This window comes from Schistocerca nitens, chromosome 1 (assembly GCF_023898315.1).
Source record: "Schistocerca nitens isolate TAMUIC-IGC-003100 chromosome 1, iqSchNite1.1, whole genome shotgun sequence".
NCBI lineage: Eukaryota > Metazoa > Arthropoda > Insecta > Orthoptera > Acrididae > Schistocerca > Schistocerca nitens.
The window spans coordinates 1167475903-1167500630 of NC_064614.1; positions in this window are offsets into that span (position 1 = coordinate 1167475903).

Below are 24728 nucleotides of genomic sequence, written 5' to 3' on the forward strand. Positions count from 1 at the left end.
CAGCATCCATAGAGATGTCGGTCGATCACGATACATTTGCGACTTCAGGTAACCCCAAAGCCAATAATCGCACGGACTGAGGTCTGGGGACCTGGGAGGCCAAGCATGACGAAAGTGGCGGCTGAGCACACGATCATCACCAAACGACGCGGGCAAGAGATCTTTCACGAGTCTAGAAATACTTTGTTTGTTTTTTATGTTTTTTTTGTTCTAATAAAACCTCCTGTCATTCTAACCATGTGTGTCAATTTTTACCTCTCTATCTACATTATTCCGTGATTTATTAAGTTTTCAAATTTATACTGACTTTTTGATCATTTTTGGTTTGTTACATATCACAAGCACATATTTTGAGAGGTCAGTAATAATCACATCTCAGAAATGCAAAAAAAAAAAAAAAAAACAGATATAAAATCAACTTACACTCCTTCAATCAAAAATTCTTCCCTTAAATACTTACGCTATTGTGTACATCCGCTCACGTAATTGTGTATATTTATAGGTTGAAGTGTACAGTTGGTGTCACAGATTCACAATGCAATTCCTTGCTGAGCTTGAGCTTTCAACAATATGCTGTTTATGGCAGTAAGTAATTTGTAGCAAACGATGTGTAATTACAAGAAACATACTAGCAAAACCAGAATATTTTGTCGTAACAAGTTTAATGCAAACACAGACAAAAACTATATTGTAATCTACTATATAAAGACAAATTATATGGAAAACATGCTATTAGCACATACTATTTCAGCAGTCTAATAAATAACATTTTAAAGAAAATATCGTTCGGTGTTGTCATTTAATTACACACAATATCCACCTTTTTCTTGACACCGTGTGTTAAAATAGTCGATAAAATTTCCAAGACAGCCATTTGAGAATTTTGAGGGCTACTCGTTTATTAAGGTCTGAAACGGAAACCACAGGAAAAATCCGATGAAGTTCTGCACACATTTGTTGGTCAGTGGTACTAGTATGCTAATCGATTGCGCCATGTCACGCATTTCAGTTTTGAGCACACAGTGGCCAAGTAAAGAGCCTAGAAAATACTATCTCCCGCCAAGTGTGAGTGCCTGCTGAGGGATTTCGCCTGATTTCATGCAGCCCAGATAACATAACTGTCATGCATTTCGTTCTTCATGACAATTCTTGGCCACACACTGCAGGGGAAATGAAGGCGCTCCTGCAGTGTTTCCCATGAGCAGTGTTTGATCACCCACCATACAGCCTGGACTTGGTTCCCCCTGATTTTCGTCTCTGCTCGCGTGATCCGCTGGCTGTGAACACATTTGGGCACAGACAACGAGCTGCAGACCAGCGTCAGGAATTGACGGAAAACGCAGGTGGCTACCTTCTTTGAATGGGAACTGTAAAGTTGGTACAGCGTTACAACAAATGTCTACGTCGGAGTGGTCACTACGTAAAGAAGTAGTAGTAATATGTAGCTAACTATTACAAACATATAATTTTTGATTTTCACTATGGTTTCCATTTCGCGACTGATCGCACCTATATAAGCAAATAGTTCTTGTGTTATATATCCTAGAGTTTGATGTTATTTCAATAAAAAACCAGCGTCCTTATGAAACTGTGAACACTATTCATAGGTGATGTGCATCTCAGATTGGTTCATAAAAGAAAATCTATCAAAACCATCACTTTCTTCACTATTTCTAAACATTATTGAGATGCATGGGAAGTTTTCATATACCCAAAGAAATTAAAATCTTCCTTTATAAGGACACGAAAATTTGCCTAAATTGGGTATCTGTTATACTTCTTGAAAATTTAAGCACACATGTCGTTGACAATACAAAACAAACTTTATAGTAAGGAAAGCAAAATAACGTAAAGAAGGAAGCCAGTCAAGTAATTGGACATCAGATACCAAGTTACATAGCGTCTAAATTTTATTATTTTCAGTAAAATTTGGCTGGTAGGTCGCATATTCTGAAATTTTACATATCTTAGATTAAAATGTTGATGTGTGGCTACAGGGAACATACCTAGTTACAGGAAACAATAATATTTAAATTTTCACTTTTATGTGCGTATTCCAGTGTCTGGACAGACATCAGAAATATTCACAAAAATGTAATCCCTCGTTATTGATCCAGTTACTTATATTGTCCGCTGGTTCATACACCATATGCAATTTTGTTACAGTCTCTTCGACGTCTGAGCAGTTGTCTAAACGAATACTTATAGCGCTAATAATGCTGTGATAATTCTACCGCACATCCTAATGAATAAGATTTAACTCTTGTGACTCATGTATTTTCATGCCCCTCTTAGTTTACTAGCCACCAAATTGTTTGGGAACAATAACGTTCACAACCCTAAAATTTACATAATGAAATACTCAACGAATGTCTTCTCGCTTTATCCCTAGATAAATATAGTATATCTATAGCATTTTAACCCTTCATAGGCAGCCTTTTCGTAGTGAGCACCTTTCATGTATCGCACATCCGCAGTACGCGGAAGTCATTTGTTGATTCACAGACGATCAGTGACGAATCGTCCTGTCTTGCAATAGTGGCACAACTCCACTAAGCAGGAAAGAGCGGCCATCTCTTGCTGAAAGGCTAAAGCTTTGACTGTGGCCAGACAATCGGAGAGAAGGCGTGCCGTGCTTTGTTGGCTACCTCGTGTGGTTTGGAACCAAAGGTACTCTCCTCTCGTCTTTGATCAGTTTTGTGTATGAGCAGCTTTTGTACACGAGCAGCATTCAGGTTGCAATCATGTGACTGGAAACAGTGATAGTATTATTGTTAAGTAAATGCGTGTCGTTTTCGCGTTTGCTTCTGTATGTGGGCTTGCTGCGCATAATACTGGACCTTTGTTTACGTTCTCAGTTGCTTCAAAACATACCGTTATCACTATCTGCCTTTGAGTTACCCATTGCAGATTCAAAAGACTTATAGAACCTCTTACTCACAAATACTTTGTAGAGTTGTCTTTACCTAACTTCGTTGTATAATATTCGGAAGGGATATTAAATGTTCTGACTCAATTGTCCATTGTAGCCACAACGGATAACTTGTAAAACAGATCTGGGCCAGCATTATACTGGATGTTTCATATATTCGTACTTCACGAATAGATTATCTTATACCTTACCCTTGTTCACAACTGCTACCACGTGCAACCTACATCCACGTTTCAGTACTTAATCTTTTTTCGTGAGAAAGCTGCTGCATTTACTAACATTGTATTTTGCTCTGTCGCTACGTTATACTTGCTTGTCTTACTTCCATTTGTCATTCGAAACATACTTTCAGATGTCCGGGTGAGGCGTTGCCATTCTTCGAGTTGTACGGGAGCAGAGACGACGTCATCGTAAATAATTGCTGTCACCTCACAGGCTCTTTATTTTCAGGTTGTTTGTTAGTGTAGGCAACAAACGCAAAAACTTTTGTCTCTGTACAAATCGAGTCCATAAGGCACGATTTATTACACTTTGAAGGCTTGTATTATGAGGTATGCGGCTAATGTTCCACTTCAATTCTCAGTTATGCTACTTACGATATATGTCCCCTCCCTGCCCCCTCTTACTTCACGCTTTGCGTAAGCGCTGCTATCTCTGAACTGAATCCCAACGTCACATCGTGTGATTAACCGTTGATATTCAGTGTCTGGGACATATTTCAGTACATAAACTGTGTTCATGATCTAATAGGAAGGCTCAACTAAAGTTCTAGAAGGATTAGCTGACTATTATCCTAATCTGCTCGCGCTACAGCTTGAGTCTCTGTATAATACTCATAGTTTGTCAGGCAACCTTCCAAATGCCACACAGTCTCTCTGGTTTCGTGTTGTTTTCACGGATGCTTCAGTACACATTGGTAATTCCTCAGGCCACTCGGGAATACGATGTGTTAAGTTTCAGTTTATTCCCAGATAGGATACATATACAGAGTATTTCCACGTTTTAGGTTGAAAGAGTAACGTGGTTACAAGATTTATATATTGACACACAAGACAAAAATATTTAAGGAAGGACAATCACCTCAACGTGTGGGTTCCAAAATTTGGGTTAATATAAAATGTTATTTTTCAAAATTAGTCACTGATTATTAGGATTGCTGTTCCGACTCTGGATCAAAACCAGTCGCTGTATGTGTAATGTGTGCTGCCCTATTCTGTTCATGACACCACCGTCTAAGTAGTGTGCAATGCCCCCCCATCAGTGACGTCATCATCAAAACGCCTGCCCTCTCTTTCCCCTCTCATTCCCCCGCCCCACCCAACACTCTGGGCCAATCAAAACCTATTATTTCACCCAGCGTTGAAACGAAACAGCCAATCATACATCACAAACAGAGCCATATTAATTTGTTCATGAAGCTATGTGTTGTCTTAATGGATTGCCTAGCAGAATAATGGGAAAGGTACTTTCTGTTTTGATCTAAGAGCTTCAGTACCCTGAAGTCGTTAGCGATTTCACAAACTGGCCAACAACAGTAATTAGCATCTTTGAAAGTAATGAGCCAGTGATGAAGGCGAAAGTAGAGCAGCTATGTATGTTCGGCAAGATGAAACAAGACTCGTCAACATAAAAAAAAATCTTCAAATGAGTGTGAAATCTTACGGGACTTAACTGCTAAGATCATCAGTCCCTAAACTTACACACTACTTAACCTAAATTATCCTAAGGACAAACAGACACACCCATGCCCGAGGGAAGTCTCGAACGTCCGCCGTGTGCAGCCGCACAGCCCATGACTGCAGCGCCTGAGACCGCTCGGCTAATCCTCGCGGCCTTTAAAATAAAACTACCCGTCTCGAAAAATACTCCCCTTTGGTGCTTTAGTTACATTCACCCTAGGAGAGATGCCAGTGGGCGAGGGTCAGTGACAGTTTCTAAAGCGTGCAAGTCACATGTTCCTTGCTAAAGCCAACCTCAAGGAATGACGATTAACCAGATAAAAAATCTCTTGACGCCTTACTAAGGGGCAGTCTCCATTCCTTCCAACCTGACAATGTAAGTGTAGAATGGATGTGGTTTAAATCGAAAGAAATAACATCCACGGCAACTGAGAGACACAGCATACCAAATAAATCAATAATAGATGGTCATAACAGTGATTGGGAAGCAAAGAAAAATCAACTCTCATATTGACGGTGTTTTACCGAAGCTCGAAACTTAACGCAGACTTCATTGCGAGATGCTTTTAATGGTTTTCACAACGCAACTGTATCGAAATCAGGCAGAAAATCCAAAGCAAGTCTGGCCATATGTAAAGTACACTAGTGGCAAGACTGAAACAATGCCTTCATTGCGTAATAACAATCGTAACGTAAATGGTAACAGTGCTATTAAAGCAGGCGTAGATAGAGTCGATGTACCGAAGTAGCTTACATCGCTTAATAAAGGCAAGGCCTCCGGTCCAGATTTTATACAACTCAGGTTCCTCGCAGAGTATGTCGGATACAACTCAGGTTCCTTGCAGGGTATGACGGATACAATAGCTCCATACTTCACAAGTTTCAGCAATACTCTAGAAGGGAAATAGCAGTAATCCGCTGAATTACAGACCCATATCACTAACGTCGATTTGTAGTGGCATTTTGTAACATATATTGTGTTCGAACAGTATGAAGTACCTCGAAGAAAACGATTTATTGACAAACAGCCAACTCGGATTCAGAAAGTATCTTCTTTTAAAATACAATTTGTTTTTTATTCACACGAAGTAGTGAGTGCTATCGACAGAGGACGTCAAATTGATTCAATTTTTTTCAGATTTTCTGAAGGGTTTTGACACTCTTCCTCTCTAGGCGCTCAGTCCGGAACCGCGCAACTGCTACGGTCGCAGGTTCGAATCCTGCCTCAGGCATGGATGTGTGTGATGTCCTTAGGTTAGTTAGGTTTAAGTAGTTCTAAGTTCTAGGGGACTGATGACCACAGCTGTTAAGTCCCATAGTGCTCAGAGCCATTTGAACCATTTGACACTGTTCCTCAGAAGATACATCCATGAAAATTGCGTGCCCATGGATTATCGTCTCGGTCGTGCGACTCGATTCGTTTCTTCCTGTCAGAAAGATCACAATTCGTAACAATTTATGAAAAATCGCAGAGTGAAACAGAGTTTATATCTGGCGTTCTCCAAGGAAGTGTTATAGCTCCTCTGCTATTCCTGATGTGTATAAACTACACTCCTGGAAATTGAAATAAGAACACCGTGAATTCATTGTCCCAGGAAGGGGAAACTTTATTGACACATTCCTGGGGTCAGATACATCACATGTTCACACTGACAGAACCACAGGCACATAGGCAACAGAGCATGCAGAATGTCGGCACTAGTACAGTGTATATCCACCTTTCGCAGCAATGCAGGCTGCTATTCTCCCATGGAGACGATCGTAGAGATGCTGGATGTAGTCCTGTGGAACGGCTTGCCATGCCATTTCCACCTGGCGCCTCAGTTGGACCAGCGTTCGTGCTGGACGTGCAGACCGCGTGAGACGACGCTTCATCCAGTCCCAAACATGCTCAATGGGGGACAGATCCGGAGATCTTGCTGGCCAGGGTAGTTGACTTACACCTTCTAGAGCACGTTGGGTGGCACGGGATACATGCGGACGTGCATTGTCCTGTTGGAACAGCAAGTTCCCTTGCCGGTCTAGGAATGGTAGAACGATGGGTTCGATGCCGGTTTTGATTTACCGTGCACTATTCAGTGTCCCCTCGACGATCACCAGTGGTGTACGGCCAGTGTAGGAGATCGCTCCCCACACCATGATGCCGGGTGTTGGCTCTGTGTGCCTCGGTCGTATGCAGTCCTGATTGTGGCGCTCACCTGCACGGCGCCAAACACGCATACGACCATCATTGGCACCAAGGCAGAAGCGACTCTCATCGCTGAAGACGACACGTCTCCATTCGTCCCTCCATTGACGCCTGTCGCGACACCACTGGAGGCGGGCTGCACGATGTTGAGGCGTGAGCGGAAGACGGCCTAACGGTGTGCGGGACCGTAGCCCAGCTTCATGGAGACGGTTGCGAATGGTCCTCGCCGATACCCCAGGAGCAACAGTGTCCCTAATTTGCTTGGAAGTGGCGGTGCGGTCCCCTACGGCACTGCGTAGGATCCTACGGTCTTGGCGTGCATCCGTGCGTCGCTGCGGTCCGGTCCCAGGTCGACGGGCACGTGCACCTTCCGCCGACCACTGGCGACAACATCGATGTACTGTGGAGACCTCACGCCCCACGTGTTGAGCAATTCGGCGGTACGTCCACCCGGCCTCCCGCATGCCCACTATACGCCCTCGCTCAAAGTCCGTCAACTGCACATACGGTTCACGTCCACGCTGTCGCGGCATGCTACCAGTGTTAAAGACTGCGATGGAGCTCCGTATGCAACGGCAAACTGGCTGACACTGACGGCGGCGGTGCACAAATGCTGCGCAGCTAGCGCCATTCGACGGCCAACACCGCGGTTCCTGGTGTGTCCGCTGTGCCGTGCGTGTGATCATTGCTTGTACAGCCCTCTCGCAGTGTCCGGAGCAAGTATGGTGGGTCTGACACACTGGTGTCAATGTGTTCTTTTTTCCATTTCCAGGAGTGTATTTAGGAGAGAATCTGTCCAGCCCTCTTAGACTGTTTGCAGACGATTCTGTCATTTGCAGTCTTGTAAATTCATCATAAACCGGTTGGAAAATAATTTACAGTGGGTAAGATACCTATATCGTGCCAAAAGCTGCAACTGATCTAAATTATGAACAGTGTGAAGTCTTCCACACGATAAATGACACAAATGTAAAGGCTGTGAATTCAACTAAATTCTTACGGATGACAGTAACGAATAACTTAAACTGGAACGATCACATAGATAATATTGTACGGAATGCGAACCAAAGACTCCGGTTTACTGGAAAAGGACATAAAAAATGCAGCAGGTCCATTAAACAAAATGCCTACACAAAGCTTGTCCATTCTCTTCCGGAGTATTTCTGTGCGCTAGGGGATCCGCATCAGATAGGATTGACGATGGACATCGCGAACGGTCAGAGAAGTGCAGCTCGATTTGTATTATCACGAAACAGGGGAGAGAATACTACGGATATGATTCATAAACTGGGATGACAGTCATGAAAAGAGGGCCGTATAGAGTAGCAGCAGTATCTTCTTACGAAATTTTGATCACCAAGAAACCATAGAAAGAAATTATCATTGTAACAAAATAAGAGAAACCAGAGCTTGGATGGAGAGATTTAAATGTTAATTTTTCTGGCACGCTGTCAAAATTGGAACGGTAGAGAAATAGCTTGAAGATGGTCCAACGAACCCTCTGCCAGGCACTTAATTGTGAATTGCAGAGCAGACATGTAGATGTAGGCGAACCACATAGCAAAACTGGGGTCATGTGAACGTCTCAACCCTCAGTACCATTTCCAGTATAACGTTTAATTCTGCATTTGTTTGTTTATTTATCGTACGGCAATACGTATATAAAGATTACAAATTACTACAAATCAACATTTAAGCACAGCTCTCCAGCATCAAATAACACAAATAACAACAGCTATAGATGTATATGAAGGTGTTTTACGTATTTTATAACATCACTCGTCGCTGTGAGGAAATCTTCGAAAGGGCCCTTACAGGCACGTTCGCGACATGTCGGCACAACATGAGCAACTGTCTGTTGTTCCGCACCAGTCACAGGAAGGTGATGGGGACTTGGCCCAGTTGTAGAGAGTGTCTCCGTATTGTCCATGGTCCGTTTGGATGCGGCTCAAGATAGTCGAATTTTCCCGAGGCTGGTCGAATCCTGGGGGTTTCTTCTGGATGCAGTGCAGCTTCAGGCATTGCGAGGAACAATTTTGTTGCCAGCAGCGTTTCCTTTCGTCGATGGGATTGAATTCAGTTTGACTGTGATAAGAGTGGAATGTCTTGATCTTAGTCTATTTCGATCCGCAGGGAATGCGTCGTCCACTACTGGAGGGTCGGTGTTTCAGCGATCTTCTTGTATTCATGCAGTAGAGCGCTCTCCCGTCTGGCATCAGGAGGTGGAGTGTGGCTCAAGACAGGTATCCGGTATGTGGGAATAGATCATATTGATCCACTAATGATACACATGGCCTCGTTTAAGTTCAACGTCTATCTTTTTTACATGTGAACTATTTAGCCACACTGGCTCACATTACTTGTGACTCTACCAAACCGAGTGCTGATATTCGGAGAGTGTCTGCTGACGATCCGCAACGAGAGCCACAGAGTTTCTGGAGAATGTTCTTTCTGGTTTTGAGCTTATCAGATGTTCGTGTCAAGTTCCCCGTAAAAGAAAGTGTCCTATCTAACGTGATCCCAAGGTATTTTGGGTGCATATTATGTTGAAGTTTGTCTCCTACAAAATCTGTGTGCTAATCTATTAGACAAATTAAAACGAGAAACTTCTGTTTTACTTGAGTTTTGTTGTAACATCCATTTGGGTAAATAGTCGCTTAAATCAGAAGTTAGGATTTCTTCAGTTCTTTCAAAAGTTTTGGGTTGGGTAGCTATTGCCCAGTCGTCTGCATAGCCACACATTCTGGACTGTGTTGGAGGGATATCAGACATGCGAGGCGCGACAATAAAGTAATGAGACTGATTTTCTTTGCAAGATGTGGCAACCCTGCAGGCTTACGTACGCACAATATCTATGATCTCGGTTTATAATCTGCTTCTAGTCCAAGCAGCACACCGATGCAATGTCTCAGTCGTGAATTGTGCTGTAATGAGTTAACATGTGCTTGTGTCTCTCGTCACGGAAATGGAACCGCATAATATTGCGCAACGGTATGCTATTTCCTTTTGCGTTAAATTGGGTGAAAACGCGACTACAACTTACAGTAAGCTTCAGAAGGATTTTTAAGAGAAGGTTACGTCATGAGCTCAAGTTTTTCGTTGGCATAAAATGTTTAGTGAAGGCAGAATGAATGTTGAATATGAAGACCGAGGTGGACGAGCATCAACCTCACGGACGGATGTAAACTTGTCCAGGGCGCGTGAACTCGTACCATCTGATCGAAGATTGTCCATGAACATGATTGCAGAAGAACTGAACATCAATCGAGAAACGGTTCGTCTAGTAATAACTGAAGATCTTGGTATGAGAAAGATTTGCGCAAAAATTGTTATCAAAAATCTCACACCACAACATCGAGAAATACGGAAAAATGTAGCAGCCGATCTGTTAGAGCAAACGGAAATCAATCCAGAATTGTTGAATCGTGTTATCACTGGTGATGGAAGTTGGTTTCTTCAGTACGATCCAGAGACAAAATGCCTAAGTTTGGAATGGTGCTCAAAGACCCAGACCAAAAAATCCTCGCATGTCAAAGTCAAAAGTGAAATGCATGCTCGTGCGCTTCTTTGATTCCAAGGGAATTGTTCATAAAGAGTGGGTGCCTCCTGGACAAACATTTAACCAATATTATTACAAAGATATTTTAGAAAGACTCCGCAGAAGAGTGCGTGCTGGCATTGCTGATAATTGGATTCTGCATCACGATAATGCACCATACCATACTGCTCTGTCGGTACAGCAATTTTTAGCCTCAAAACAAATGCCAGTGCTACCACAGCCACCTTATGCACCAGATATCACTCCGTGCGACTTTTTTCTATTTCCAAGAGTTAAAACGGCGGTCAAGGGACACCATTTGCAAACAACACAAGATGTCCAAAAAGTTGGAGACTTTACAGAAATTAAGTTACAGAAATGTTACCATCAATGGCAGAAGCGCTGCAAAAAGTGTGTGCAATCACGAGGGAACTACTTTGAAGGAGACAACACTAAACTTGAGTAAAACGGTAAGCAACATTTTTTTTCACATCAACCTCATTACTTTATTGTCGCACCTCGTATATAAATTAAACAAGAGAGGAGTAAGGATGAATCCCTGTGGTAAGCCACATTCAGTTCTTTTGGACAGCTAGTGCCTTTTTCTGCAGTTACTGGAAATGTCCTTATGTAAGACTTGGCATTAGGATTTACTGATGCCTTCAATGTTAATGTGACATATCCTGATGACTGGTCAAAAGTTAATAGCTGGAGCGTCCTGAAACGTTTGAGTACATGTCTTGTGACAGATTCGTTTTAGCCAGGAGAATATCTGGCTACTTCTGCTTATTGGCTTTAGATATTTTCCTTTAATTCTGCTGACATTTTTGTTCCCAACAGGATAACCACTGTGGTGATACATCTGATAAGTGTGTCTGGCTGTTGAAAGAATAAGCAAATATTCGCACTTCTAAAATGAAAGAAATATGTTGAGTGCACATTCTGATCAGGCATGGTAGATACAGCCTTCAAGTAGTTTTTTTCAACATTAGAGTTACAAATCTTCATTTACAGAACGTTATTTAATTTTAAGTCTCCACCGCACCATCTGATTTACCTATTAGTTTTATTATCTCTTTTAAAAAATGAAATCATTAGCCTTTTCTGAGTTTGTTCGGCAGTGCAGTTTTTGTGTTGCTATCAAGCATATCTGTCGGTATTATAGAGGCTCTTCTTCGCATCCTCAAAGGTTTTCCAGCTTACAAGCTGCATATGAGGCAGCAGGCTTTTTAGTACCCTAATTTTCTTTTATGGTGACAAAATGTATAATAACCAACGGAATTTTCCAGTTTTGTTTGGTACCGGTAAAGTACCATGTACAAAAATTATAAGTCTCGAACTATGTATCTCAGAATTATATAATTTTGCAGTGGGGTGTGTGGAAGAATATAATCTGCTTAGTCCTCAAATACTGCATGATTATAGTCCGAATAATTTGTGTGCTGTGAATCACGCTGCTTAAATATGAATTTGCAGTTACCAATTGAATAAACTGGCTTATCGTGTTAAACATTTAAAAGTAGATTATGACAGCTTTTTAAATTTTTAAATTCGGCATATAACTGTGCGAAACATTGAAAATCAACTTATGTTTCCCCTGGAGGTGATTAGATAGCCAAACTGCACTTTCAGTTATGCCGGGGTTGGCCTTTTGTTGATGTAGATATGAATCATGTTCTACCACAAGCAATGGAAGAGATCATGACTACGATTGCTATCATCGTATGATCTGCTGTATGTTAACAATACCTTAATAATGGTGTCCTTCAGATATTTCCAGGCACTACAGCCTTCCTTCAGTTTCGATTAAAACTAAAATTCATCAGTTGCTTCCATTACTTAATTTTTAAATTGTATTATTTTATTTTCGGTATGTTGATTATACATAACTTCAGTGTATCATAACTGATTTTCGTGCCTTATTTAAAATTGCTCTATTAAGGTCTCCCATTAATATTTGAAGTTTATATGTGCTAGATACAAACATAACAATGTCATCGGCATAGCAAAGACTGTTCAAGGGAATTCTTTTAACGCGTTTTCCTCTACCTTTTTCCCGTTTTGTAGAGGTGAAAACTTCCGCTGCGGGATTTCAGAATAGTTTGCTGCGTAATCCTCTTGCTTGAATCCTCTGCCGGCTCTGAGTAACTCACAAATACGATTAATCTGAATAAAACATAAGAGCTGCTGTCTGTATTTCTGAGTACACTGTGCACTGTCACACCGTCTTGTTATGCCTCAGCGACTCGCAAACTAAAAGCACACGCACACACACACACACACACACACACACACACACACACACACACACACTTGGCAGCGGGTGGTCTACCTTCTGGTTTGCCAGGACAGGCACCTTAAATCCAAAAACCTACTCTGTCTCGCCTCACTATCAGTAATCCGTCCTATCGACAATCAAACAGGCCGATTTGTTTGTTGTCCACTGAATTTCTGGCAGACCTCACGAGAGGCACCTCATGCGCCACCAGCAGAGTGCACATTCACGGTTGCAGCGCTGCAATCGTGGACACAGCTTTCATCCGCATTATCACCTGCCCACAACCGGACATCGAACTAATTCAAGTCGGGGCCCTTTGTGCAGTTATGCCGACCGCTGCCACGATTCCTCAATGAGTCCCTCTTTGAAGCGTGCTGCAGTTTCCACGCCGACCTCAGACTTAGTTGCATTCCACATTTAACCTGCCCATGATTGCGTGGTAGCCTGGCAGTGATGCGCCCAACATAAGTTTTGTAAACGACTCTTGTTTGCTTACCCGTCTTCCCGCTGTGCTACGCTACCTAGCAGTCTATTCTGTACACTTTCATTGCAGTGTTATGCGTAGGGTTGCGAAGTTGATGAAAAGTCTTTTTTTTTTTTTTTTACCATAAAATCACAAGACGAGACTCATCGAAATATCTATTAATTTTTGGTGATTGTAGGCAGAAGTGATGGATTTCGTCTGTTCTTTATTTCCTTTTCGCCGTATTCCGCGCTTGTTCATTTGTTTCGACATGAAAGTTTTTCACAGCAAATCCACCCTATTTCATCTCGTACTACCTATTCTCAATTCGAACCATCATCAGGACACCTCCAAAACATGTTTTCTGTAGTAAGCAGAAACATCTTTTGCATCTACGAACCCGAAGATGCCCTACTAAAGTGGGGTATTGGAAGTCCAGTTTCTGTAACCTTAGTCTGTTCGAGCCAAATATGATCATAGTTATAGCAGTTTTAACTACTTTTTCCACGATCCTATTGCGAGTTCGCTGAATTCATTCTAACTGATCAAACTACTCCATTCTAAATTCCCCAAAGGCATATTAACAAACACGAAGTTCTCTTTCCATATTACATTAATCTAAGAGGTATATGTTTCAAAGACGAAGCTTTTTCTTCCATGCTAAGCTTTCTTCACACGACGTTGCATATCACCTGAATGTGGTTTTTAATATCCACTGAGCCATGATGTTCTTTTTTTAGTCAATGTGTGCCCCAAATTTAGAAAGCCTATATACTGCTAAATGGCCTCAAGTCCTTAATTTACCTCTCTACACACAAGTCAGCCACTAAGTATTTGTCCCCTTTAAAAATATTTATCGAGTGATGAAACTGATGGTCAGATTTAGAAACATGACGTAACATACTCGAGCTTCCCGATTGAGTATTTAGTAACTTTTTAGACAGTTTGCATTGCGAGATACCTATCGATTTCTTTGATGTTGCGTCTCAAATAGACGACAACTTTTCCTTTGGTTGACTTGGCAACCCTTTCATGGCTAGCATAGATTCGTGTTCTTAATTCCGCCTCGGCATCGTTTAAGTCTGGTTTGTTCATTTTTCTCCTCTCATCGTATGCTAAATGAGCTGCAGTGAGACTACCTACCGTTACGCAAACATATATCTGGGCGTTCTGTAGTTATATCGCATTGACAGCGCTACTTGTCGGATGCAGCGAGCTGAATGAGTACCGTGAAACCCACCAGGCTTGCAGAAACCCAACTTGGCCTGCTTTTACCTCAGTGCTTGAGTACACATGAACCCTTGTATGTTCGATGCGGCAAGTTGACCTGCTTTAATGAATGTGGGGGACAATGGGGCAGACGAGTTGGAAGGAGAATTTGTACACCTCGGATTGCAGCCAGCACACCGACCTCGGAGAGCATTCTGCATAGTTACTTTTAGCCATCACCCTTCTCGTCATCACAATGCAGAACTGGCTTCCACTATTGGGTAACCCAGACGAGGTAATATGGACAACTGTGTTGTTCTTCGGACTCAGACTTTCTGCTAATTTTCCTTGAAGCTGATATTCATTAAGACACATTATTATTTACCTGAAAAGGCGTGTCTGTCTGTCGACTAGAAGTTATCGTTAGTTTCAGGTGTTTGTAACACCGCAATCGATTGTGAGCAATCGGTACAGTGCAACTTTATTTAAGAAGTGTTTACTCGTTACTAGTTAAGTTCTTTGGATCATTGGAGGGAGGTGGTACTTTATGATGTATAATTTGTTTAACGTAATAGTGTGCTTAAATAATAGAATTTTATGAAATATGTTCGTTTATGCATGAGGAAGTGCAATGTAATAATTAGGGATTTTTGTATTGTGTGATATAAAAGACATAGTATTTTCCCTCTGCTACGGAACTGGTTTGGCGCGCAAAGAAAACGTGAAAGTGGCGGTCAGGCTGTGCAGGAAGTGAGAGAGCACAGCAGAAAGTCAGTGACCAGCAGTTGTGGAGTCAACATTGCAGGTGCAGAGCGAGGCATTCGGTATCCTCGTCTATGATGGAACGGCCTCGGATGTGGTTACTGTTATAAAAGGCTGCTCTCGCATTGGGAGTGGCTCCAAAATTAATATTTACGTAACCAAGAAGAAATGAAATAGAGATATATACCCTGCCTGAGGAGAAACCAGGTAGCCGCCACGTGCTCGCCACCGCTATTGCGCCACTGCTCCAACAACTTCAGGAGGTTAGAACTGTATATCAGAGTGAACCAGTGTGTTTGTGTGTGTTTAATTTTGCAATAACAGTTCTGGTGTTGCAAAAACTGGTATTTGAACCATGAAATTTTCCTCTTCAATCAACCAAGCAGGGTCCTTTCCTCAAAGTACTTAAGTCCGAGTATCCTGTTTGTGAAAAACTGGTGTTAATATATTTTATTTTACGCAGAATTTATGAAAAGCTCCAATTTCGTTTGAATAGCATCTAATTTTCAAGTGTCATTGTTTAATGCGTAGGAAAATGTAGACTGCCAGTGAAAACTACTAGCTTCACGAGTAACATAAGGGGCACATAATATTTAACAGATGAAAAGTTTTTAATTTACTATGAAATATTTCAATAGGAACGTGCCAAATGCTTTGTAGTAAAATGTGATTGGTTAAAATCACTTACTTCACAAGTGATGAAAGAGATAGAAAAATTTGAAACCTCTTGAATATTTACTTTAATTTGAACCTATCTTACCAACCTAGATAAAAATATTGCTAGTGTATATTGTTTACAAGCTTTAAGGGCTAAATGATCTTAAAGTGTGCATATTTGTGGGTAAAGGAGTGATTAGTTTGTAGGATTCCACTATAATATTTAATAACAGAATAAGTCAAATTGATAGTAGGTTTCTGTTAATGCACCTGAAACACTGACAAAGTGGAATGCACGTGAAATGTGAGTATTGCGAATTTTATTGCATTTGTGATATGTGTAAGTGTGTTAACCTAAATTGAACTCTGGTCAGATGCTAATTAGTCTCGTTATAGTCTTTGAGAACATATTTTGTGCTGAATTATTTAAAGACTGAAGTAATTGTAATCAGCACGGAGAAAGCCTTTATTTTGGTTCCGTGAATGTCAGTCTTTGCAATTGAGTACTACTGCTACCCACTGTATAGTATCGTCTCGTTATTGTAGGTGCTCATTGCACTTTTCTGAGAAAGAATCTATGAATGTCACTTTTGCAGGAGTTTATGCAAATCCATTGAAAATAATGTTTTCACATTATTATGCCTAATTAGGCAGGCGAACGTTTATTATTTCATTTACGTTAAATCTGTTACTGTAATTTCTTACCAAATTTTAGTCTTTCTGTTGTCTACCAACTGCTACCCTTACGAATTTCAAGTTCGCTACCCTCTTTCTGTTAGGTAACACACAGTGAAATTAAAAAATCCTCCCTGAGGGTAACACTGTACTGTGCAGGTTTAAACCATTTTTGTTAATTACCAATCCGCGGTAGTGTTACACTTGGATTTCCTGTGACAGGACTAAAAGTTCAATTACTAAGAACCAGGCAGCACGCACCGCCAGCAGTGTTACATGTTCAACCGTCCTTCTTCATGACTGAAAGAATTGTGAAGTTTGTTTATTTAATGATAATAAAACTCTTGGTTCTGTCCACTGGGGAGCATATTCTTTCTGGTACGCACCGTCAACGGCCATTTCAGATATCTAGTATCATTAGGTTGAAACTGACAAGGGATCCTCCATACTGTAAATCGCGGATTTTGATGCGATTCAAATATGTTGTACAGGTACTTTCTCTGAGTACCTGGCTATCCGGTTTTTCAGCGACGGGCCTTGGTTTTTGAGAAAATCGATTTTGAAGATAATTGCGTGCTTTGTATACCCGTAACATTACGTATATTTCGACCAAGTCAGTGTAGTACAGCGGTAAAGGTTAACGGAGACCGCGCTGGAGGTTCCGTGTTCGAATCCTGTTCGTGTACTTTTTTTAAAAAATCGACCGAATTTTTCAGTTTTATTTCAAATAATATCAGCAAACAGTGTAAAGTTTGCGAAATGATAAAGATATATTCAGTTATTAATTTTTTTCAAATGTTCATTTCGTTTGTGGTTCACATCATATTCTTCCAGTTTATCTTCTTCGTTGGAATCTATCAATTCATCATCAATAATCATCTGTCTTTCGGCCATACATATCTCATCGCCAATTGCAATGGAATTGGCAGAGATCACGCTAGGTGGTTTCGAGAGTCTAATCGCGGAGTAGATTTGCGGCGTATTTAATGGCATTTGTGATTTCGCCTTTTGATTCTTCGTTCGACTCTTCTACTTGTGGATCTTCTGCAGAAACATTTGGTTCTTCCATTTCACAGAATTTTTCTAACTCACGGCACTAGAGACGACAGATTTCAACGAAGAAGATGAATTGGGAGAACATGATGTGAACCACAAACGAAATGAATATTTGAAAAAATTAATAACTGAATATATCTTTATAATTTCGCACACCTTACACTGTTTGTTGATATTATTTGAAATGAAATTGAAAAACTCGGTCGACTTTGAAAGAAAAAAAGTACACGAACAGGATTCGGACACGGTAGCTCCAGCGCGGTCTCCGTTAACCTTTACCGCTGCGCTACGCTGTCTTGCTCGAAATATGTGTAATGTTACGGGTATACAAAGCACTGAATGAACTTCAAAATCGGTTTTCTCAAAAACCAAGGCCCATAGCTGAAGAACCGGATAGCCGGGTACTCAGGGTGAGTGCCTCTACAACATATTTGAAGCACATCAAAATCCGTGATTTACTCTGTGGAGGGTCTCCTTGTGAGTCAAAATTTATCTCACATTTTAAAACTGGTCAAAATGAAGTACGAGACAGGACTTTAGAAGCAAAGCGAAAGCCGTGCTCTTGGCGTCGTTTTTTTGCGAAGCTGTCGGTCCTCAAGTGCCGATCTTTGCAAGGCGATAACGCGGTCGTGAAGCACCAGCCGCGGCTTCTCTTGAGCATGATTGAGCGGTGCTGCCGGCAGCTGTGAGTCAAGCTCATTGTTGACATAGAAACCAGTGGTCGCCAAAATTTTGACGCTCCTCAGCGACCATACAATTTTCAAATCGTACTCCTGAGCTACCAGAATAAACAACGAGAGAAATATGAAATTTTTAAAAAATCTTACATTTGTTTAATCCGTTACACTAACACTTCTAATAATCATGAAATGAATTTTAATTACACTGTATATAAAGAAAAGAAATTTAATTTCACGTAAGAAAAAAATGACGTGTAGTTAGTAACAAACTACAAATATAAGGAAGATTTTTCCTGTTTCGTAATTATCAAACACCATTCTTGGAATAACAGGCAACTGAGCTATAACGACTTTATCAGTTAGGTCGTCAGGTTGTGGGGGAAAATAATTGGAGCGATTAAAGTCTGTTTTTATTTGTGAAACAAGGTCGGAACTCGTAACTTCAACCTTTCTTTTTACTGTAATTGCATAAATCCGTACAGATTTAGCAGCAAATCTTAATCCAATTGTATTTTTAAACTATCAAATAATGAATCTGCAGCTTCTAAAATGCAGTTTTGTTTAATTCAATGCAGTGATTTTTGCTATTCAGACTGACGCCTCAGTTGCTGCTCTGTTACCGTCTATTGGTTTGAAATAAGTTCATTGTTGAGCATTAAGTACCGATTTTGGCTGCGTTACTTTTTCTTTCCTTTGAGCAGACCCCAGTGGCAAATCGTCCTCAGCCCCTGAATGGACGATTTTGAATTAATGTTCGACGTTCCCTTTCTTGTCAAATGGTACACCTGCACAGCACAGTGAACAAATTTGTTCTTTACCTGGGTAAAAGAAGTAATCGATTTCTCATTCTAAATGGAGGTGGTAAGCTCTTTGCTTGCCCAAGTCATCATTAGAAACAAACCTAGTTTAGCATCAGTACGTAAATCAATCTGTCCTCATTAGCGTATGTCTGATACAAACACGAAAAACATGACGTGCACAACCTCATGCACTCTACTATGAGGATGAAAATGTAGTATTATTGACAACGGCAGTTTGGCGGCAGAAGCGAGCAGCTGTGAGCGCGGTCTGAGGTAGCGAATGTCAGCGTTACATTGATCTACCGTAAATGTCCCCGCGAGGCACTAGTGGGTCACGTTCGAGGATTTGGCGATCACTGATACTAGTGGTCTACGTTTCCTCTTAGAACTCCGAACTCGCCGGTCTTGTTTACCTTCCGCTCACCATAGCGTTTCGAGTCGTAGCAATTTGTTGTCTACGTAGCGTTGTGACATTTGTGAGTGGTTATTTGTAGTTGTACCGTCTTTTTTGCTAGTTTTAACTATGTATTTCTAGCGATTCCGTGCGCTTCGTTGTCAAGATGTCCAAGTTGATCCCATGTAAAGGTACTGTTACTTTCGAAAAGTCTACCCGTCATGTGCAGACAGGTTCCCTCGAAATTCGACATTGGTTAGTGGAAACGTTTGATGTTACTTCAGATCAGATTTGCAGCGCGTATTTTGACTCTGAGCTTCATCTTTTCTTTACAAAATTCGTGAACCCCCTCCAAGTAGACAGGTTGTTACTTGAACATGGCAATCAGGTTTCTTCCCGTCACATAGATGGGTGAGTTAGTGTTTTACTCCTTGCCAATGCTGATGTTCAATGTACCAATTTGCGGTGTAGCAACAACACCGTTTAGGATACAGAAAGTTAATTTTGTGCAATATTCTCAGCACAAGTTACAGCCACGTGTAGGCCCGATTGCAGTGAGTTACGCATACCAAAAGTTGCGAAGGCAAATAGAGGCCACAGGGGCGTATATATCCCAGAGAAGCCACACATGGCAGTTTGCATGATGCAAGTCACAGGCAGAAGGGGCCCACTGGCCAACATAGCGTGTTATGGGTACGTGACGCGAATCAGCATGCTTGGCAAAACAGAGGTGTACAGCTCAGTGTAAATAGGTGCCGTTTTCTAACGAGATTCATTCCAGTGTGGCAGCTCTCTTGGATGGCGGGGCGTGTCACACCACCGGGCTACACGCAGCAATGAATGGTGAGCCAGTGTCCCAGTCCACGGCGGTTCTTTGGTTCGACGCTCTGAGGCCAAAGCGTGGTCCACAGCCAGCCAGCGGCAGGCCACTCTGCGACCTGCTCCCGTGGGCAGTCGTCTCGGCTCCCGACACACGGTGGAGACATCCCGAGGCGAGGGCCGCGGATACGGACGCCAGGTCACAGGCGCTCGTTGTCACCGCGTTCTTAGCCCCGCCGGCGAGGAGGGCGCAGCTGGCCGCCTGCAGCTCACACTGAGCAGTGCTGAGTCGGCAGGGACGCAGACTGCCAAGTCAACTGCGACATCTTGATGATGACACAACTCCGCTGGCGTACAAAGCCGGCTCGACACAGCATTGCATTACTTGTGGGCATAACATTTTTTATTGTCAGAGTAAGTGTTAGTATATTTGGGGCAGTAAGATTTATTATTTTTATGGCATGTAATTACTTTTGTATTGGTTTGTGTATGATGTTACCGAGTATGATAATACGGAGCTGTAGGATGCCAGGTTATTCTTGTTCTTAATTGTTTTGTTTATGGATTGACTGGGAACGAAAGCAACAGAATGGCAGAGTCTAGGACACAAGGTGTGTCGGAACCAGAATCAGTACGGAGTTTGTTGGAAAAAGTAGCACAATTGACAGCAGACAATACACAGTTGAGAAATGAATTAACGTCTAGAAGTGAGCGGGAAACCGCATTGGATGAGTATTAGTTGCCTAGAGTGAGGGAAATTGATCCAGCTGCTGCGGGTTTAATTATTCCGTTTTCTGGTAAGGCATCTGAGGATATGCGTTCGTTTGTGGAGGACTTGGAAATTTCAGCTGTGATGAATGGTTCGTCTAATGGACAGTTGTTACATGTAGCCAAGATTAGATTAACGGGTGAAGCGAAGACATATGTTAGGAGTTCTGAGGCCTTAAGGGAGGCAGGACAGTTTAAGTAGTTAAAGGTAGGGCTTTTACAAAGGTACAAGAAACAGAATAGCGCTCGGTACTTTAGAAAGAGGTTAAGTACAATGACAAAGATGCAGGGGGAAACGAAGGAGATATTTGTGGACAGGATAAGGGAAATTACTGACTATTCTTACGAGTTGGGTCAGAGCGATGAAGCGAATAGTCTTCTGTTGCAGGAGGCTGAGCAAAGGGCACTTGATGTATTTTTGAGAGGGTTACCGGCGCATATGTCACGGAAAGTGCGTGAAGGGACTCTGAAAGACTTGTATTGGGCCATTCAGTTCGAAATCCAATTTGAGGAAATCGACGTGGCACGGGGGTACATGATATTCAGTGTTTACAGCGGGTATAATATGTTACAAGTGTGGTCGTACGGGACATGTGCAGAGGCAATGTACCCAGTCACCGAAGAATAAAGGAAGGGGAGGAAATCGGCGGAGTGGAGGATGGAGAAGTGGAGATAGGCGAGGTGGACGAGCGTTAAACGGCAGAGGGGCTCAAGACCCACCTAAGGGAGCTCCTGTTTAATTTCAATGCTACGAATACGTATGCAGAGGTAAAATGCTCAGTGGTAGGATCCTTAGGAACTAAAAATTTTAAGATTTTGTTGGACACAGGGTCGCAAGTGTCAGTGGCTACTAGGGGTATAATGGGACGAAGGAAGCTAGACCCACCATGTTATAGGTTGCGTGGAGTGGGTGATATGGAGGTCACGCCTTTGGGGTCAGTGACAGTTGACTTTCGAATAGAGAAAGTCCTATTTAATGCATGCATGAAGGTAGTACCATAGGTAAGCGACGGCTATGACATGATCCTATGAGTAGATTTCTTCCATTAACATTATGCCAAAATTGACCTTGGACAACGAACTGTGGGACTTGGTGGAATGTTATTTCAGCTGGAGGAAACTGTTGTCAATGCAGAGCTGTCACGAGGGGCGTTCAGCGTAATGAACAAACCAATTGAACCGCGTACATTAGCATTAAGGCTTAATACGCATGAGTGTGTGTCAAGTGGCACCGGAAGTCGCTGGGTTGTGTAGTGAATTGTAGTGTTGTACGTGTACAAGAGGAGAACAACGAGCGAGTAGTTCCCGTGAACGTGGGCAATTTTAGCGCTGTAGACGCGAATTTGACGAAAGGAGCTTTAGTAGCAAATATGGATGTGCCAGATGACGAAGACTGGTGTTCGAGAGGTAGGCGGAGAGTTCAACCATTAACTGCTGATAGAACAGCATTTCGTGACAAAATTAAGCATTTGAGAGGAGGAGAAAGACAGTAATTGGAAGAAATATTGTGGGAATTTAAGGATTTGCTTTTTCCGCAAGGGCCGTTGCCAACTACTAAATTAGTTCAAAATAGGAAACCAACAGGAAATGAAGCACCTGTGTACCGTAAAACATACAGAATACGCAGGTATCTGCAGCCGATTGTTGAGGATTTCATTGATCAGCAGCTTGCGGACGGTATAATAAAGCATTGTAATAGTTGCTGGAGAGCGGGCATTGTCGTTGTGCCTAAAAAATCTACGGATGGAACTAAGAAATACAGGTTCTGTTGTGACTACCAATACCTTAATAATAAGACAGTAACTGACGCATACCCCATTCCTAACATATCTGGGACTTTGAAAGTTCGTAAAAGGATTATGCAGATTTAGCACAGCCGTTGGCGCGATTGTTACGGAAGTGTGTGAAATTTGAGTGGACAGAAGACTGTCAGAAAGCGTTTGACAAACTGAGAGAAGTGTTAACATCAATTCCGGTTCTTGTGTTTCCAGATTTTGAAAAGGAGTTTATACTAGCATGCGATGCATCGAATCAAATATTACGGTGTGTTCTTAGTCAGCAAATTGATGTGAAAGAACATCCTGTAGCCTGTGCGTCTAGGCAGTCGAATGCAGCAGAGAGGATTTACTCAACAACAGAGAGGGAGATGCTTAGCGTAAATATGAATCACATATTTTAAATGTTATTTATATGGAAGCAGAATTCGGGTAGTGGCAGATCGTGCTGCGTTGAAGTGGTTCTTGGGGTTGAACTATCCGTCCACTAGACTCGCTAGATGGGCTGTGAGGCTTAGTGAATTCAACTACGAGGTGGTGCACAAGCCTGGGAAGAAGCACGGTAATGCGGATGCACTAAGTAGGAAGGTGGAAAAAGTAGAAGTCTAAGGTTCTGACATAGCGGTTTGGTAGGAAATACGGGACGCTGAGAACGGTTGTAAATTGTATTGGACACAGCCACAGTTTAATGTGTACGACGGTCTTCTGTGCAAGGAAACGTAGTAGCGCCAGCGAAACTGAGGGACGAGGTTTTAAAGGAAGCACATGATCACTTCTTATCTGGTCATGGAGGCTGTAGAGCGACGGATAGGAGAGTGGCGGAGAGGTATTGGTGGAGAGGCAGGAAAGGAGATGTGGATCATTATGTCAAGAATCGTATACCATGTGCGCAGAGAGCAGGTTTGAGTCGGAAACAGATACAGCTGGAACGATTACCGGAAGCAACATGTCCATTCTTTTTGCTAGGGATTGATGTCTTAGGAACTTTTAGGCGAACACCATCGGGGAACAGATTCGGTATCATAATAATAGCTCATTTTTCGAGGTACGTTGAGATGGTGGCTATGCCAAACCAACAGGCAGCAATGGTCGCGCAAGCGTTAGGAAACAACTGGATTTTGAAGTTTGGTCTACTGGAGACAATAATTGCTGACCAAGGGACCAACTTCATGTCGAATCTAATGACGAAACTGTGGTAATTGTTGAACGTAAAGAAGTTGAGGACGAGCGCGTTGCATCCATAGCCGAACGGAAGGACAGAACGGGTACACAGAACAATCGGGAAGATTCTGAGTTTTAATGTGGATTCTCATCACCTTTAGTGGGACGAATATTTGAGGCATATTGAAAGCGCAGACAATACAAAAGTCCATACAAATACCGGTTTGTCTCCATATGAGGTAGTGTACGGGCGAAAAATGCCGTCACCGTTTGATTTAGTGAAGCTACAGAAAGGAAGAACCAGTGAATCGGTACGTTAGTTTGCGAGAACAATTCGGGATGTTTGGAAACCGGTACAAATGGCGAATACAAAGGCTCTGAAAAGGCAGGAAGACGCAATGAAGCGGAAAGGAAGTTTACCGCAGTATAGTGTGGGGCAATGGGTAGTTCTATCCAGCCCCTACACGCAAAAAGGGAAAACGAAGAAGTTCCTCGCGAGGTATCAAGGGCCATACCAAGTTGTTGAAACCACATCCCCCGTTAATGTCAAGCTTCATCTGCCAACTAGAACAACGATTGTACACATTGGGCGGTTACGGCCATTTAAGGGTTGCCCTGATGTGATTCCAGGCGTGTCACAGGAAGAAAAGAGTAAGAAAGGGAGAGTGAAGAGAGGTGTTCTGAGCAGAGAAAACCAGGAAGATAGAGTACAGTATGAAGTACCGTATGTTTTACGATCCATAAAGTAGGGACCGAGCGAGGTGGCGCAGTGGTTAGACACTGGACTCGCATTCGGGAGGACGACGGTTCAATCCCGCGTCCGGCCATCCAGATTTAGGTTTTCCGTGATTTCCCTAAATCACTCCAGGTAAATGCCGGGATGGTTCCTCTGAA